The following is a 16,680-nucleotide window of genomic DNA, read 5'->3' as shown; positions in this document are numbered from 1 at the left end:
GGACCAGGGATTGAACCCGCGCCCCCTGCAGTGGAAGCATGGAGTCTTAACCACTGGACCCCCAGGGAAGTCCCTATATCTTTTGCTTTTGCTCATGCTTCTCTCCACCTGGAGATTAGAACAGTTTGGACCACTTGAATTACTTGGACTGAGAGTGGGACAGAGGAGGTTCCCAAAGAGAATGGGGCAAAACTGTAAGAATCCTCTACTTCAGCAGTTGGCAATTTACAAAGTAGGTGAAACTGGCAACTAATTGTATCTGGGGGAGCCACATTAAGAAACTGTTTAGAGACCAGTATGGAGGTTCCTTAAAAAACTAAAAATAGAGTTACCATATGACCCAGCAATCCCACTCCTGGGCATATATCCGGAAAAGAAGAAAACTAATTCGAAAAGATACATGTACCCCAATGTTCACAGCAGCACTATTTACAATAGCCAAGACACAGAAGCACCTAAATGTCCACTGATAGATGAATGGATAAAGAAGATGTGGTATATATATACAGTGGGATACTTCTCAGCCATAAAAAAGAATGAAATAGTGCCATTTGCAGCAACATGGATGGACCTAGAGACGATCATACTAAATGAAGTAAGTCAGAGAAAGACAAATATCATATGATATCACTTACACGTGGAATCTTAAAAAATGATACAAATGAACTTATTTACAAAACAGAAACAGGCAATTCCCTGGCGGTCCAGTGGTTAGGACTCAGCGCTTTCATTGCCAGGCTTGGGTTTGATCCCTGGTCGGGGAACTAAGATTCCCACAAGCCGCGTGACACAGCCAAAAACAAAACAGAAACAGACTCACAGACATAGAAAACAAACTTATGGTTAACAAAGGGGAAGGGGGGAGGGATAAATCAGGAGTTTGGGATTATCAGATACACACTACTACATATAAAATAGATAACCAACAAGAACCTACTGTAGAGCACAGGGAACTATACTCAATATCTTATAATAACCTGTATTGGAAAAGAATCTGAAAAAGAATAATACATAAATAATGTATAACAATCACTTTGCTGTACACCTGAAACTAACACAACATTGTAAATCAACTACAGCTCAATTTAAAAGAGAAACTGTTTAGGGAGCAGATAGAAATTAATCATTTCACTGTACAATCTTCTGTACAATTTGCCACACATATACATTTAGCTTATTCAATGTTTTTAACTTTTTAAAATCATGCATAAAAGATATAAAAACTGGGTAACAACCTGTTTCAATTCACCTCAAAATCAATCACAATATCAGAACAAGTCCTAACTCTTTTTTTTTTTTAATTTTGGCCGCGACTACACGGCTTGCGGGATCTCAGCTGCCTGACCAAGGATTGAACCCAGGCCTGGCAGTGAAAGCGCCGAGTCCTAACCACTAGACGACCAGGGAACTCCCAAGTCCTAAGTCTTGTTCTTCATGGTTCAAGCCAAATAACTACCCCAAGGCAACTCTGATCTTTCTCCCCATCACTGTGTAGCGAAGTTTAAAACTACAAGTTTTAATAGAGAAAAAAGGCAAAGAAAGTCCTTGACTGCATATCAATATAAATTTATTTTTACATTTAGAAAAAGAAAGTAATATCCCTATTAAAACACATTTCTGGGCCATATACTATTAACAAAAGAAAACATTTCAATGTAATTCCAAAATGTAAGGTAACTCTGAGTAATGACTTACTTTTCTAAATAATTAGTAATTTTTTTAAATTTAGTAATTTTCTAAATTTCTAAAATGTATCTATTATTTTGTAATCAGTTTTGCTTAAACAATGTTACAAACTGACAATAATTTCAACCTTTACAATACACCCTAATGGACTTAAACTGAGGACTGATTATTTAATAAATTTAATAAATTTAAAAATTAATTTATTTTATTTAATAAATAAGCTTTGATTTCTCCTTATATGCTTGATACAAATTACACAAAATAAGTCCCTGCCCTGCCCCCAAGGAGGTTTCAGCCTAGTAAGAGGCAAGAGATAGCATTAAGCTCAGCAGCTGCTCAAGAGACAAGTCACAGAAAGGTACACTAGTCCTTAAGCTTTATTTCCAAAATTAACTAAAAGCTTAGGAATGTGTGTTCTATCCAATTTCCTACATTACTTAAGGCTTCAATGTTAAGATGCATTCAAACTGACTTCCAAACTACAAGAGTACAAGACCCCGAAACAGCCATTAAGATCTTACTAACCAGGGCAGAAAAGGAGATTTACATTCTAGAAAAAATTTCAACACAGCAGATCAAACAACCCAACTTGTCTCCCTAAATACTCATTCTTCAACAATTCCTCCCCCAAAAAAACTATAAAATGTGTGTGTGAGATGCACACTTTAACACTTTAAGAATGTTTCTAGAATTTTTATTTTTTTCAGTTTTTTCCTTCACAAACAGAAAAGTACAAAAATTTTATTCTTCATAATGATGACTATATGAAATGTCTCATTATTTTAGGTTAGTCACATTTTTTTATTGATGTACAGTTGCTGTATAATATATAAGTTACAGGTGTACAATACAGTGATTCACAATTTTTAAAGGTTAAACTCCATTTATAGCTATTATAAAATATGGGCTATACTCCCCTTCAATATATCCTTGAATCCTATTTTATACATAATAGTTTGTACCTCTTAATCCCCTATCCCTATGTTGCCTGTCCCCCCGAGGTTAGTCATATCTTAAAACTTTGTGTTTTGGGGAGTTCCCTGGCGGTCTAATGGTTAGGATTCAGTGCTTTCACTGCCATGGCCCAGGTTCAATCCCTGTTGGGGAACTGAGATCCTGTAAGCCACGCGGCACGGCCAAAATAAAAAATAAATTAAATAAATAAAACTCGGTGTTTTAACATAGTTTATCGCTCAAGAGAAATTCATATCAGTTCCTGGATTCATCTTAATCATTACACACAGTGTTCAAGAAATTTAAAAGTTGATCATGTGACAAAAATGAAACTAATTCAGGACTTTGAAGACAGCATGATTTAACAGGAGAATGCACACCAAAATAGGAATCAGAAGACCACTGTTGAGTAAGTCACTTAACCTCTCTGAGCTTCTTTTTCTGTGATATGAAATTGGACCCTAGGCCGGGTGGGGGCGGCGGGGGGGGGATTGTCCACATATACAACCCAGGGGATTCACAGTACCCACCTGAAGCCAATGCACAGACTTCTTAAAGGTCTACATATCCCAGGTTAAGGTAATTTTAGAGCTTGGTTCTCAGCCAGCTCTAAAACTTGAGTGTTTTCTAACAGCAAGTATTTTAGCAATAAAGCCATAAGTAATTGACAAAGCAAAGAAAAAGAAAAAATTCTGACAATAAAAGTGATCAATAGGACTAATAAAAGACTACCAAGCTCAGTGAGGTGATTGGACCCAGAGTCTGTCATACAGAGTGAAGTAAGTCAGAAAGAGAAAAACAAATACCGTATGCTAACACATATATATGGAATCTAAAAAAAAGAAAAAATGGTTCTGATGAACCTAGGGGCAGGACAGGAATAAAGACGCAGACGTGGAGAATGGACTTGAGGACACGGGAAGGGTAAGCTGGGACAAAGTGAGAGTGGCATTGACATATATATACTACTAAATGTAAAATAGCTAGCTAGTGGGAAGCAGCTGCATAGCACAGGGAGATCAGCTCCGTGCTTCTGACAACCTAGAGGGGTGGGATAGGGAGGTTGGGAGGGAAACGTAAGAGGGAGGGGATATGGGGATATATGTATACGTACAGCTGATTCACTTTGTTATACAGCAGAAACTAACACAACATTGTAAAGCAATTATACTCCAATAAAGATATTTTTTTTAAAAAAAAGACTATCAAGCTCAAATTTCTTTATTTTTTAAAAATCTATTTATATTTTATTTATTTATTTTTGGCTGAGTTGGGTCTTCGTTGCTGCGCGCGGGCTTTCTCTAGTTGTGGCGAGCAGGGGCTACTCTTTGTTGCAGTGCGCAGGCTTCTCATGGCCGTGGCTTCTCTTGTTGCGGAGCAGGGGCTCCAGGCGCACGGGCTCTAGAGCACAGGCTCAGTAGTTGTGTCGCACGGGCTTAGTTGCTCCACGGCACATGGGATCTTCCCGGACCAGGGCTCGAACCCGTCTCCCCTGCATTGGCAGGCAGATTCTTAACCACTGTGCCACCAGGGAAGTCCCTCAAAATTCTTTAAACATGCCATTTCTTCTCTTACCTACAAAACTGTCAAACACTAAAAAAACTGACAATGTTCATGATTGGCAATGTTTTTTTTGTTTTGTTTTGTTTTGTGTTACAAGCTTGGCTTTTGTTCGTTTATAAACAAGAATCTCAAAACAGACCCTCTCCCAAGAAAAAATACACAAGACGTTGCATAGACTTTGAGAGTATTTTTCCCCAGGCTTTAGGTTTACTGACTTCCCTTTGACTCTGCCTTTCCCTTTGTGTACAAGGATACAATCACCCATGTACTACTTTTTTATAGTATGTTCCCTAATTGTGATGGATATATCCTTCAGTAGCTTCCTAAAAAGGGATAAGTAGAAATAATTTTTTCAGATCTGGCATGCCCCAAAATGCCTTTATTCTGCCTTCATACCTGGTGAGCAAATGGTTAGATTCTAGGCTAGAAGTCATGTTCCCTCAGAATTCCAAAGGCATTGCTCAACTGTCTTCTCAGTTCTGATACTGCTGTAGAGAGGTCAGTGTCATTTCTAATTCTTCATGTGCAAGTGAAAGTTTAAGGAGTGGTGAGGCCTTCTCTCTCCCACCTAGCAACTGATAACTTTCACTGTAGGGTGTCTAGCAGGGTGACCTAGCTGTTTCATTAGGACACTCTAAATATCAGTATTTATTAGTGCTTTCTCTGAGCTGTCCAATATTTTCCAGAGAAGACTTTTTCATAAAGGAGAAAAGATTTAATTGGGTGCTAGTGTTCATGCAGCTGAACAGCACAGGCGGGCTGGGAGTTTCACTATTTAAAATGTTGCCAGTCCCCTCATTTTCAGGTGAGCATTTCTCCCCTACCTTCCACAGTGCCAGGTATCCCTGCCCCTGGAGCCAATCTGGTTAACTTTCTTCACAAAATGTCTTTAACTTTCTATGAGGGTTGAGGAAGAACATTCACCAGGCTGCCTGGGATAATGTATATATACATATAGAACCTTCCACAGACTTTAAAACATTTCTCATTTTCAGCCTCACATCTCATCTGTACCCCCAGAGATACTTGGTGCCTCCAATTCCTGAGTCTTTTCTAGAGATCTGTGATATGAACTAGCTGGAATACAGCAAGAATTTGGTACGCCCTCTGCAAATACTTTATATTCTACTTTCTCAGCTAAATTATGTGCTCCAACTACCTTCCATCTTCCTGAAACTTTCTGACATCATTTATTTGCTGTCTCCTCCTCTGTTCTTTTTGCTCTTGTAGGTGTATGCTGTTTTTATCCCTTTACTATCATTGAATGGGGTTTGGGAGAGAACAGAAATAAACATTTGTTCGATCCCTCATGCTTAAAAAGACGGCACAGCTCTTGAATCATTTTTATCTGATGCTAATATATATCTCAGGGTGCATCCAGATTTTGTAGAGCCTGGAGTTTATACAGTTTGGGGGCCCCACTTTAGAATAATACAAAATTAGGTATGAAAGCAAATATTCAATTTAGAATGAGAAATCATAAATTTTAACAAGCTGACAAATATCACAAACATTATAAAAACCAGAAAATAATACTTTCGTTAATTGACACCCCCTATAAAACCTTTTTCCTAGTTTCTTGGCTGCATACTCTTTGAGTACCTCTTCCCCTGTGATGGGTTTTTGCAATTTGTTTTATTGAGATAGAAGTCACATAACATAAAACTCACCATTTTAACTGTGCAATTCAATGGTTTTTTAGTATGTTCCCAATGCTGTACAACCATCACCACTATCTAATTCCAGAACATTTCCATCATCCAGAAAGAAACCCCATACCTGGGAAGTCACTCTCAACTCTCCCCTTCCCGTGTCCCCTGGCAACCATCAATCTACTTTATGTCTTTATAGATTTTCCAACTAGAATCATACAATATGTGACCCTTTGTGTCTAGCTTCTTTCACTCAGCATAATGTTTCTGAGGTTCATCCATGTTGTAGCATGTATCAATATTAATACTTCATTCTTTTATAGCTGAGTAATATTGATCCCTGATCCCTTTTATAGCTGAGTAATATTCCATTGTATAGATATACCACATTTTATTTACCTATTCATCAGTTAATGAACATTTGGGTTGTTTCCACCCAACTATTTTGGCTATTATGAATAATGCTACTATGAACATTTGTGTACAAGTTTTTGTGTGAACATATGTTTTCAATTCTCTTAGCTATATAGCTAGGAACAGAACTGCTGAGTCATATGGTAATTCCCATGTTTAACTTTTTGAGGAACTGCCAAACTTTTGCCACAGTGGCTGAACCATTTTACATTCCCACCAACAATGTATGAAAATCCTTGCCAACACTTGTCATTTTCCCATTTTTTATTATAGCCCTCCTAGTGGGTATGAAATGGTATCTCATGGTGATGTGCATTTCCCTAATGACTTATGATATTGAGCATCTCTTCATTATGCTTACTGGCCAATGGTCTATCTTCTTTGGAGAAAAGTCTACTCAAATCCTTTGCCCGTTTTTTGTTTTTTTGTGTGTTTTTCTTAACTGAAGTACAGTTGATTTACATTGTTGTGCCAATCTCTGCCTTACAGCAAAGTGACTCAGTTTTACACATATATACATTCTTTTTAAATATTCTTTTCCATTATGGCTTATCCCAGGAGACTGGATACAGTTCCCTGTGCTACACAGTAGGACCTTGCCATTCATCCATTCTAAACGTAATAGTTTACATCTACCAACCCCAAACTCCCAGTCCATCACTCTCCCTCCCTGCCTCCCCCTTGGCAACCACAAGTCTGATCTCTATGTCTGTGAGTCTGTTTCTGTTTAGTAGATAGGTTCATTTGTGCCACATTTTAAATTCCATGGAAGTAATGTCATATGGTATTTCTTTCTTTCTGACTTAATTCACTTAGTATGATAATCTCTAGATCCATCCATGTTGCTGCAAATGGCATTATGTTGCTCTTTTTCATGGCTGAGTAGTATTCCTTTGTATATATGTACATCTTTATTATTTTTAATATTTTATTTTTTAATTTATTTGCTTATTTATTTGGCCGTGTCGGGTCTTAGTTGCCACATGCGCAGGATCTTTAGTTGCAGCATGGGAACTCTTAGTTGCAACATGTGGGATCTAGCTCCCTGACCAGGGATCGAACCCGGGCCCCCTGTATTGGAAGCATGGAGTCTTAGCACTGGACCACCAGGGAAGTCCCCCACATCTTCTTTATTCATTCATCTGTCGATGGACATTCAGGCTGCTCCCATGTTTTGGCTATTGTGAACAATGCTATGAACACAGAGGTGCATGTATCTTTCTGAATTATAGTTTTGTCCAGGTATATGCCCAGCAGTGGGATTGTTGGATCATTTGGTAATTCTATTTTTAGTTTTCTGAGGAACTTCCATACTGTTTTCCATAGTCTTTGCCCATTTTTTAATTGGGTTGTCCTTTTATCATTAAGTTGTAGGAGTTCTTTATATATTCTGGATACTAGACCCTTATCAGATATTATGATTTACAAATATTTTCTCCCATTCTATGAGTTATCTTTTTACCTTTTTTTTTTTTTTTTGCTTCACCGCACAGCATGTGGTATCTAAGTTCTCCAAACAGGGATCAAACCCATGCCCCCTGCATTGGGAGCACAGAGGCTTAACCACTGGACCGCCAGGGAATTCCCTCTTTTTACTTTCTTGATACTGTCCTTTGGGGTACAGGTTTTTAATTGTGATGAAGTCCAATTTGGTTTTTTCTTTGGTTGCTTGTGCTTTGGTGTCATATTTAAGAAATCACTGCCACTCCAAGGCCTTGTGTTTCCATCTAAAGTTTTTATGGTTTTCGCTGTTATATTTAGGTCTTTAATCCATTTTGAGTTAATTTTTGTATATGGTGTGAGGTGGCAGTACAACTTCATTCTTTAGCATGTGGATATCCAATTGTTCCAACATCATTTGCTGAAAAGACTAACCTTTCCCCATTGAGTGGCCTTGGCACCTTTGTGGAAAAAATCAATTGACCACAGATGTATGAGTTTATTTCTGTACTCGCGATTCTACTCCACTGACCCATGTCAACCCTTATGCCAGTATCATACTTTCCCATGAGTTTTATAATATCATTTTCTATAGAGATAACAGAAAAATAATTCAGTCTTTTCTCTAGCATAGTTGAACATATTTTTGTTGTTGCTGTAAAACTTAGAAAAGTTTCTTTTAGCACAGGGCCATTATTGGTAATGTTATGTAAACTTTTAGGATTGTGGCCAAACTTGGGAAAACTACTAACAAGTCTCTTTCATATGAAGCTTTCAGATTCGGAAGAATTTTTCACAAACTGGCCTTTTGGCATCAAACCTTGGTTTTTGCTCCACTAACTACATACTTCAGGTGCCAGATGCCACGGGACATATTCATATCACTATACCATCTCTAGGACTGCATGTTTATGTCACAACGCCAAATGAGTTAACACAATGTGCAGTATTCCTAGACACTATCCTCGTACTCAGACGGCTAGCAATACCTTGACTATACACGAAGAGACTGTGAACCACATCAACATATCCTGCTAAAACCCAACTAAATGTATCCCCAAGTCAGTTTCCCCATAGCCAGATGCCCAAAATGCCTACAGCTATTCCAATGCCACCAATATGAGAAGTATGAGAGAAGGGAAATCAGTGTAAAAAGAGACAGCAATCTTAACTGATTGTGGTTAAGATATAGCACATTTGCAAATCCTTCATAACTATGTGACAACGTACAGGAAATATTGTTTCTTGATCTGGGCACTGGTTATTATATAGGCGTGTTAAGTTTGTGAAGTCTTAAGCTGCTCACTTATAAGCTTCGCACTTTTTCTGTATATAAATATAATATATACTAATAAAACAATTCTTTAACATCTTTATTCGAGTATAACTGCTTTACAGTGTTATGTTAGTTTCTGCTGTATAACAAAGTGAATCAGCTATATGCATACGTATATCCCCATACCCCCTCCCTCTTGCATCTCCCTCCCACCCTCCTTATTCCACCCCTCTTAAAGTGACCATGAACTCATTGCCAGGGTCCCTCCCAGGCCCTCAGATAGGATCCTGAAAGTTAAGCTTCATTAGTTTCACAGTAAACTCACCTCTAAATACAACAAATTGGATTATCACAAGATGTGGTTTCTAGTACCACCCTGGAGACTTGGGTCTTGCCAACTAGCCATGGACTTAAAGAAGACACACATGACCTCCCTCAGCATGTTATTCACATAAAGTGCGGAAGAGGTTAGACTATAAACTCTAAGACATCTTTCTAGTAGTTGTTTTTCTAAGAAATATTTACAGAGTACCTCCTAAGTGTTTAGTATTACTCTAGGTAAATGAAACACACAGTCTCTGCCCTGCACAATTTCTCTGTAAATCTAAAATTTAAAGTTTTTTAAAAGACAAACAGGTAAAGAAGTGAATATAAAAATAAATTATAAGTCCTCTGAAGTTAACAAGATACTATGACGGAGAATAATGAAAGTAGAAGCTACTTTAGACAGAGTATTTAGGAACTCTTTGAAATGATAAACTGACACAGAAAAAATAATAAGTAGAGAAAGAAGACCCTGGCAACAAAAGGGGGGGGGCCTTCAGGTGGGAAAAAGATTGACCTTTTTTCAAGAAATCAAAACACAAAGTTACTAAAGCAAAATGAGCCAAGGAAAGACAGGGCCAGATTGTACAGGATCTTGTACAAATAATGTCTATTTCATTCAAGTATAATGGAAAGCCACTGGAGGGTTTGAAGCAGGCGAGTAAAATTATCCAATTTACATTTTCATTTTCAATGTATGAAACTGCTCCATGGGGAACAGATTATAAAAGGGTTAAAGAAAAACAATGCAGACCTGATGGGGGAGCACTAAAACTCTGATTATTAGCCCTGAATTATAATATTTTTTCAATATAAAACTCATTCCAGAGAATTAAAGAATTTAATTCACATACTTGCATAAATTATTTTATTCAAATAGTATTTATCTGCCTTCTTTCTTTTTACCAGTCTGCTTCTGTTTCCATTGAGTATCTTTTTTATCCTTTACCAAAATAACTTACGGATTTTAATAACATATTATCATAACTCTTCTAGAAACTGTTGAAAATTTCTTTTGTTAAGTTCTCTGTAATAAAATTCCTGGAAACTTCAAAGGCAGAACATAAAATAACTCAATTACAAAAGCTGGAAAATAGTATGCATTAGATTAGGATACCAAAGAGCATGGAGTCCAACCAAAAAAACAAAAGAAGTAGCAGTGGTAGCTGCCACCACTGTCACCTATGACAGTTTTTTAAATGGCTGCAAATTCTTTGCCACTTTTTTCATCAAGAGATGCAATCTATGTTCTTTCCCCTTGAATCTAGAAGAACTTTTAAGTAACTTGCCTGTAACCAATAAAATGCAACAAGGACTTTCTAGGCTGAGTCAGAAAAGGAGATGCAGCTTTCGCCTTGTTTCCTGACAATTCCTGCTGGTACCCTGAGCCAGTCATATTAGCAGTGTAACTGCCCTGGGGCTGCCATAAACTAGCTCGTGCAGTGAAATCACATGGAGAGGCTCGCAGATGACCTGAAGAGAGATAAATGCCCAGCCAGGCCCCAGCTATTCCAACTCCAGCCATCATCTGAATAAAATACATGACAGACCCTGAGCCAAAACCAGCCAGCAGGGACTTTCCTGGTGGCCCAGTCGTTAAGAATCCACCTTCCAATGCAGGGGACACGGGTTTGATCCCTGGTCCGGGAACTAAGATCCCACATGTCGTGGGGCAACTAAGCCCACGCACCGCAACTACTGAGCCCGCGTGCTGCAACTACAAAGCCCACACACTCTGGAGCCTGGGTGCCACAACTAGAGAGAAGCCCGTGCACCACAATGAAGAACCCACGTGCCGCAACGATGATCCCGTGTGCCGCAACTAAGACCCGATGCAGACAGAAATAATTAACTTAAAAAAATTTTTTTTAAAAACTAGCAGGGCCCTTTCCAAACTCCTAACCCACAGAAATCACGAGAGATAATAAAATTATTGTTTGTGTTTTAGGCCTTTAAGTTTTGGAGTAATTTTTTATACAGCAATTCTAACAAGCTTTTATAGCAAATATATGATCATTAGTTCAACTTATTGGGGGGAGGGGAAGAATTTGGCTAGCAATAAGGGTGCATTTTTCCATATAGAGACCAGCTTTCATTTATTTTTTTTATTTTTTAGTATTTACTTATGTATTTATTTATTTGGCTGCGCTGGGTCTTTGCAGCACGCAGGATCTTCATTGTGGCATGCAGGGTCTTTAGTTGTGGCATGCGAACTCTTAGTTGCGACATGTGGGGTCTAGTTTCCTGACCAGGGATTGAACCCAGCCCCTGCATTGGGAGTGTGGAGTTCTAGCCACTGGACCACCAGGGAAGTCCCAAGACCAGCTTTCATTTATTTAAGAGATTTGAAAAAGCTATGTAATAACCCAGAGAAAGTCTAATAATAGTAAGTAAGGCACACTCTTCCTGAAATCAATCTAATTTTATGGCCTTATAGCCTCTACAGATTCTTTCCCTGCATCATGATTCACCCATAGCAAAAGGAAGTGCATAAATATATTTACCATGCCACTGAGCTCAGCCAAATCAGTCTTGCATTATAATCCTTCTAAATACAGAAGTTATCTATTATGGCCTAAATTAATCCCTGGCCTTTCTTCAACCAAAAGAGTGAGTCAGTTATTGCAAAAGCATCAAAACTGCCAAACAAAGCAAAAATTATTAGATTTACTCTTTTGAACTAAGAATCACCACACATTACCACTAAGTAGAACAGCCCTTTTAAATTATGTATCTCATTCATCTCTTTTTTAAACTTTTATTCATTTAATTAAGTATCTAATGAGCACTGTGGGTAGGCAAATATGAGTAAGAGCTAGTTCATAGCTACAGAGGAGTTCACAGTGCTATGGGGAAAACATCAATACAACCAATGAATTTTAAGTCAATATAATAAATGATACAACGAAGTATTCTAACGTATTGCAGGAATATAAATGAGGGTGTTTTGGATATTTCTATTTGCTCCTTCAGATCATTCTCCATCCTTTAACCAGCACTTGGTGTCCTAGGAGGCTGACGTAATGGACTACAGGAACTGGGCTCCCTTACCCTCCAGCCTCAAATTGGGTTCAGTAAATGAGAAGCAACAGCAAGGGTCTCTCTGCGTTCCCATGACTACTCGCTCCCTTTCCCTTTCTTGCCCAAAGATGATGCAACTTCCTAACATTGCTAGTCCCTAGGTGCTACACCATTCATAATTGGATTCCCTTAACCCTGCCCATTCATTCTAAGTAGTCCCCTAACGACATTCTCTTTCACCTTTTGTGAGAATGTTATCTGTTTCTATCAGGACCCTAACTGTTAAGACAGGGGCACTTAACTCAGCCTGGGGAAGTCTGGGAAGACTTCTCAGAGGAGAAAATGCTTCAGCTGTCTTAATAGCCCGAGTAGATTGGGCAGGGTGGCTAGGTAAGGAAGAAAGTATTGTAACAGAGTCTAAGTAAACAGCACCATCAAAAACTTGGGAGATAAAAGAAAATGTGAAAAGAATAGTAAAGAGTGAGGAATTCAGAGTGGTGTAACAGGCATATGATGGGACACAGCCATGATGGGAAACAATGCTAGAACCAAATCATAAAGAGTTTTTAGATTAAGGTATTTAACAGATCCGGTTTCTGTAATAAGTAAATTCAAAGAAAATTCAAAGAACAAAGGTGGGCGGGGGGGCAATGGGCCTATACTTTAAAAAAAACTTCAGACATACCAACAAAATACAATGTGTAGGGGCTTCCCTGGTGGCGCAGTGGTTGAGAATCTGCCTGCAAATGCAGGGGACACGGGTTCGAGCCCTGGTCTGGGAAGATCCCACATGCCGCGGAGCAACTAGGCCCGTGAGCCACAACTACTGAGCCTGCGCGTCTGGAGCCTGTGCTCCGCAACAAGAGAGGCCACGACAGTGAGAGGCCCGCGCACCGCAATGAAGAGTGGCCCCCGCTCGCCGCAACTAGAGGAAGCCCTCGCACAGAAATGAAGACCCAACACAGTCAAAAATAAATAAATAAATAAATAAAATAAAAATAAAATAAAATAAAGCAAATGCCCCTAGGAGAGAGAATACCGCTAAGAGCTCAAGGTCTAAAAAAAAAAAAAAAAATTACAATGTGTAGACCTTTCCTGCATCCTGATTAGAACAAACCAATTATTCAAAAAGGGGGAACAGGACGAGGAAAAGAAGAATTGGAAATGTATCTCTTCATGACGTGGATGAGGTTATCTTATTTTCAATTCGTTCATGTGTCTATCAATGAATGTTTATTGAAAATATTTTATTCCTATTTCTCATTTTTATAAATGTAAGTGCTAAGAAAACTTATTTTTATGAAAATTATTTTTAATGATCAACTAACAACTTGATCGGGTCCCTAATTTTGTTGAAATTGAAGGGTTGAAACCACGTGACTTGTGAAAAGATGTTAGTCATTGGAGTCACTGCCTTCTCGATAACCTCATCAATATTCTAATTTGTCTCTTAGGTGCCCTGGAAGACCTCTTACCCCAGGACAATGTACTATTTGGGACGGCCTAGAGATGTGCCTTTCTTTTGTAAAGTGAAAGGAAGAAAATATGAAAAACTGATCAACTTTAGAATCTGAAAATTGAGCTCCCTTAAAAATATCCATGGGCTTTCATTCTTTTATTTCACCCTCATTGTATGTATCACTAACTCTAGCACTGACTGTTCAATTATTTCATCCATCAAGTCTTGTCTCTACTTGTTCACACTGTAGGTTCCCTGAAAGCAAGATCGGGATCCAAATCTCTTCTTGAAATCCCAGAACCTACACCTCAGGCTAAGGTGCATGTTAAGACTCTCAACAAATGATCACTGAATATGTAAATATTTCACCAGCATTCCAAGTCCTCTTTCTAGTTAGAGAAAAAAGACTTGAGATAACCAAACTGGAAATCAGAAGAAACTTGAAATATCATCACCAACCTTATTTTAAAGTAAGAAAAAGACTGGTTTACTACCTAAGTTTTCCTACCTATGTAAAATAAGAAAAACTCAAAACAACTAGGAAATAGAAAACTAAAATGTACAAGGATTCATATTTTATTACAAAAGATTTCTGGTACAACTAGCCTAATTTCTATGGAATTTGAATAACTGTACCAATTGTTCCCTCAAAAAAATCAGTTGCTATTCTCTTCATAAGATTCAAGAAAAAAATTTCATCAGATAAAAGATTATATTTCGCCTTCACTGGTTTAGAATACTTGTAAAGTCAGGATCTCAACAATAATTAAATTAGATAACAAATGAGAACAAGTTAAAACTATAGAGCTCTGAAAAAATATTAATTTTCTTCCTAACACTGACAGACAAGTTATATATGTGAATTTCTTAGGTGACACTGCAAAAGTATATCTTTTTGCAGTGACTATCAGACTGATCTTCACTTTGTTGGAAAGTAAATTTTGCAGAGTATGGTAAAAGAGTTCTAGCCATCAAGTCAAATATTAACTTTAATGAATACTTTGGTTCTCTATCTTTATAACTTAACATTGTCAAAATTACTAAGGTACAAACATCAGTTAATTCAGTAATAATGTCACAAAGAGAGATTCTATTATCTGTTTCAAATGAGGTCCTCTTAAACCATGTAAGCTTTTTTCAATTTCATGAATCATTCTTTAATTCACAAATATTTACTGAAGATATACTATGTACCAAGTACTGTGTTAGACATGGTATTTTGAATGTGTCAAATACTATTTTACTTTAAAAAGATAGAAGAATCTTTAAAAATATTTTTTCTTCATTCTTCTTCCTTTACAAAATTCAATTTTTTTAAGAAAGCTCTTTCAACCTTATTTATAGTATTAAATTTACATGATTCTGAATAATCTGACCAAGCAATTAAGTGTTCTACTTCACTAGAGAAAGTTGTATTTAAAGCCTGACGACATAAGATCACACAAAAAAAAAAGTTGAATAAACTACCAATGTTTGCAATTCTTTTTTTTTTTTTAAATGACCTAACCGCCTCTTTTTTTTTTTTTTTTTTTTTAATTAAATTTATTTATTTTTGGCTGTGTTGGGTCTTAGTTTCTGTGCAAGGGCTTTCTCTAGTTGCGGCAAGCGGGGGCCACTCCTCATCGCGGTGCGCGGGCCTCTTACTATTGCGGCCTCTCTTGTTGTGGAGCACAGGCTCCAGACGCGCAGGCTCAGCAATTGTGGCTCACGGGCCTAGTTGCTCCGAGGCATGTGGGATCTTCCCAGACCAGGGCTCGAACCCGTGTCCCCTGCATTTGCAGGCAGATTCTCAACCACTGCACCACCAGGGAAGCCCCTGCAATTCTAATATAACAAAAATAATTTTTGTATTGCTCCTGTACATGTAACATAGAGTTTATATAAGAAAGTTTATCCTAAAGTATGGATGTGCATTAGAAGCCAGCATCACCTTTGATAGTTTCTAATTCTCCAACTCTATTTCAAGAACTCTTATTTACACTCTGGGTTTCTGTTTTACAGGTCTTTACTCAACTGTTGACATCTACCTATGCAGAAATATCTCCATCTACTGGCAACAGATGAAACTACAGGCTATTTTTGAAAGTACCAGCAAAAAGTCATTGAAGACTTGGATCCAAACAGTTCTCCCATCTCCAAAATCCTGAGCCATTCAAATTACTCTCCAAAGCTCTTCCACTTCTTACCAAAACTGGATAGAGGGGTTGAGGGAGAATACAATTAACTGTCTAAATGTTTGCTATACCATTTAAAGATAAAAATTATAACAATAGCTAATTTAGGGACAGAATTCTCTGGTGGTCTAGTGAGTAAGACTCCACGTTCCCAATGCAGGGGACCCGGGCTCAATCCCTGGTCAGGGAACTAGATCTCACGTGCACACCACAACTAAGAGTTTACGTGCCACAACTAAAGAGCCCACATGCCGCAACTAAAGATCCCGCGTGCCACAACTAAGACCCGGCAAAGCCAAATAAATAAATTAAATATTTTTTAAAAATTATAACAATAGCTAATTTAACTATATGAATTCCTTCAACACACTGGTACCCCAAGGTGTACAAAACATTTATGCCTATTTTATAAGACATGATTTCATTTAAATCAATACCTATATTAATCATTATTAATGTTGCACTTGCTCCTATAAAACAGCATATAATCGGTTATGACTACTTTATTTAAAACACAATCTTTGGGGCTTCCCTGGTGGCGCAGTGGTTAAGAATCCACCTGCCAATGCAGGGGACAGGGGTTCGAGCCCTGGTCCGGGAAGATCCCACATGCCGCGGAGCAACTAAGCCCATGCCCCACAACTACTGAGCCTGCGCTCTAGAGGCCGTGAGCCACAACTACTGAGCCTGTGAGCCACAACTACTGAAGCCCATGCG

At 38.1% G+C, this 16,680-nt stretch overlaps 1 protein-coding gene across 1 annotated transcript in view; it reads right to left on the bottom strand.

Annotated features, from left to right (window-relative positions):
• Positions 1-16,680, bottom strand: part of SMURF2 (SMAD specific E3 ubiquitin protein ligase 2) — a 122,045-nt gene that overhangs the window by 93,591 nt on the left and 11,774 nt on the right. The window lies entirely within an intron of this gene.

This window comes from Balaenoptera musculus, chromosome 20 (genome assembly GCF_009873245.2).
Source record: "Balaenoptera musculus isolate JJ_BM4_2016_0621 chromosome 20, mBalMus1.pri.v3, whole genome shotgun sequence".
Lineage (NCBI taxonomy): Eukaryota > Metazoa > Chordata > Mammalia > Artiodactyla > Balaenopteridae > Balaenoptera > Balaenoptera musculus.
Note: the sequence above shows the minus strand (reverse complement) of the source record. Positions and strands in the feature narration are given on the sequence as shown.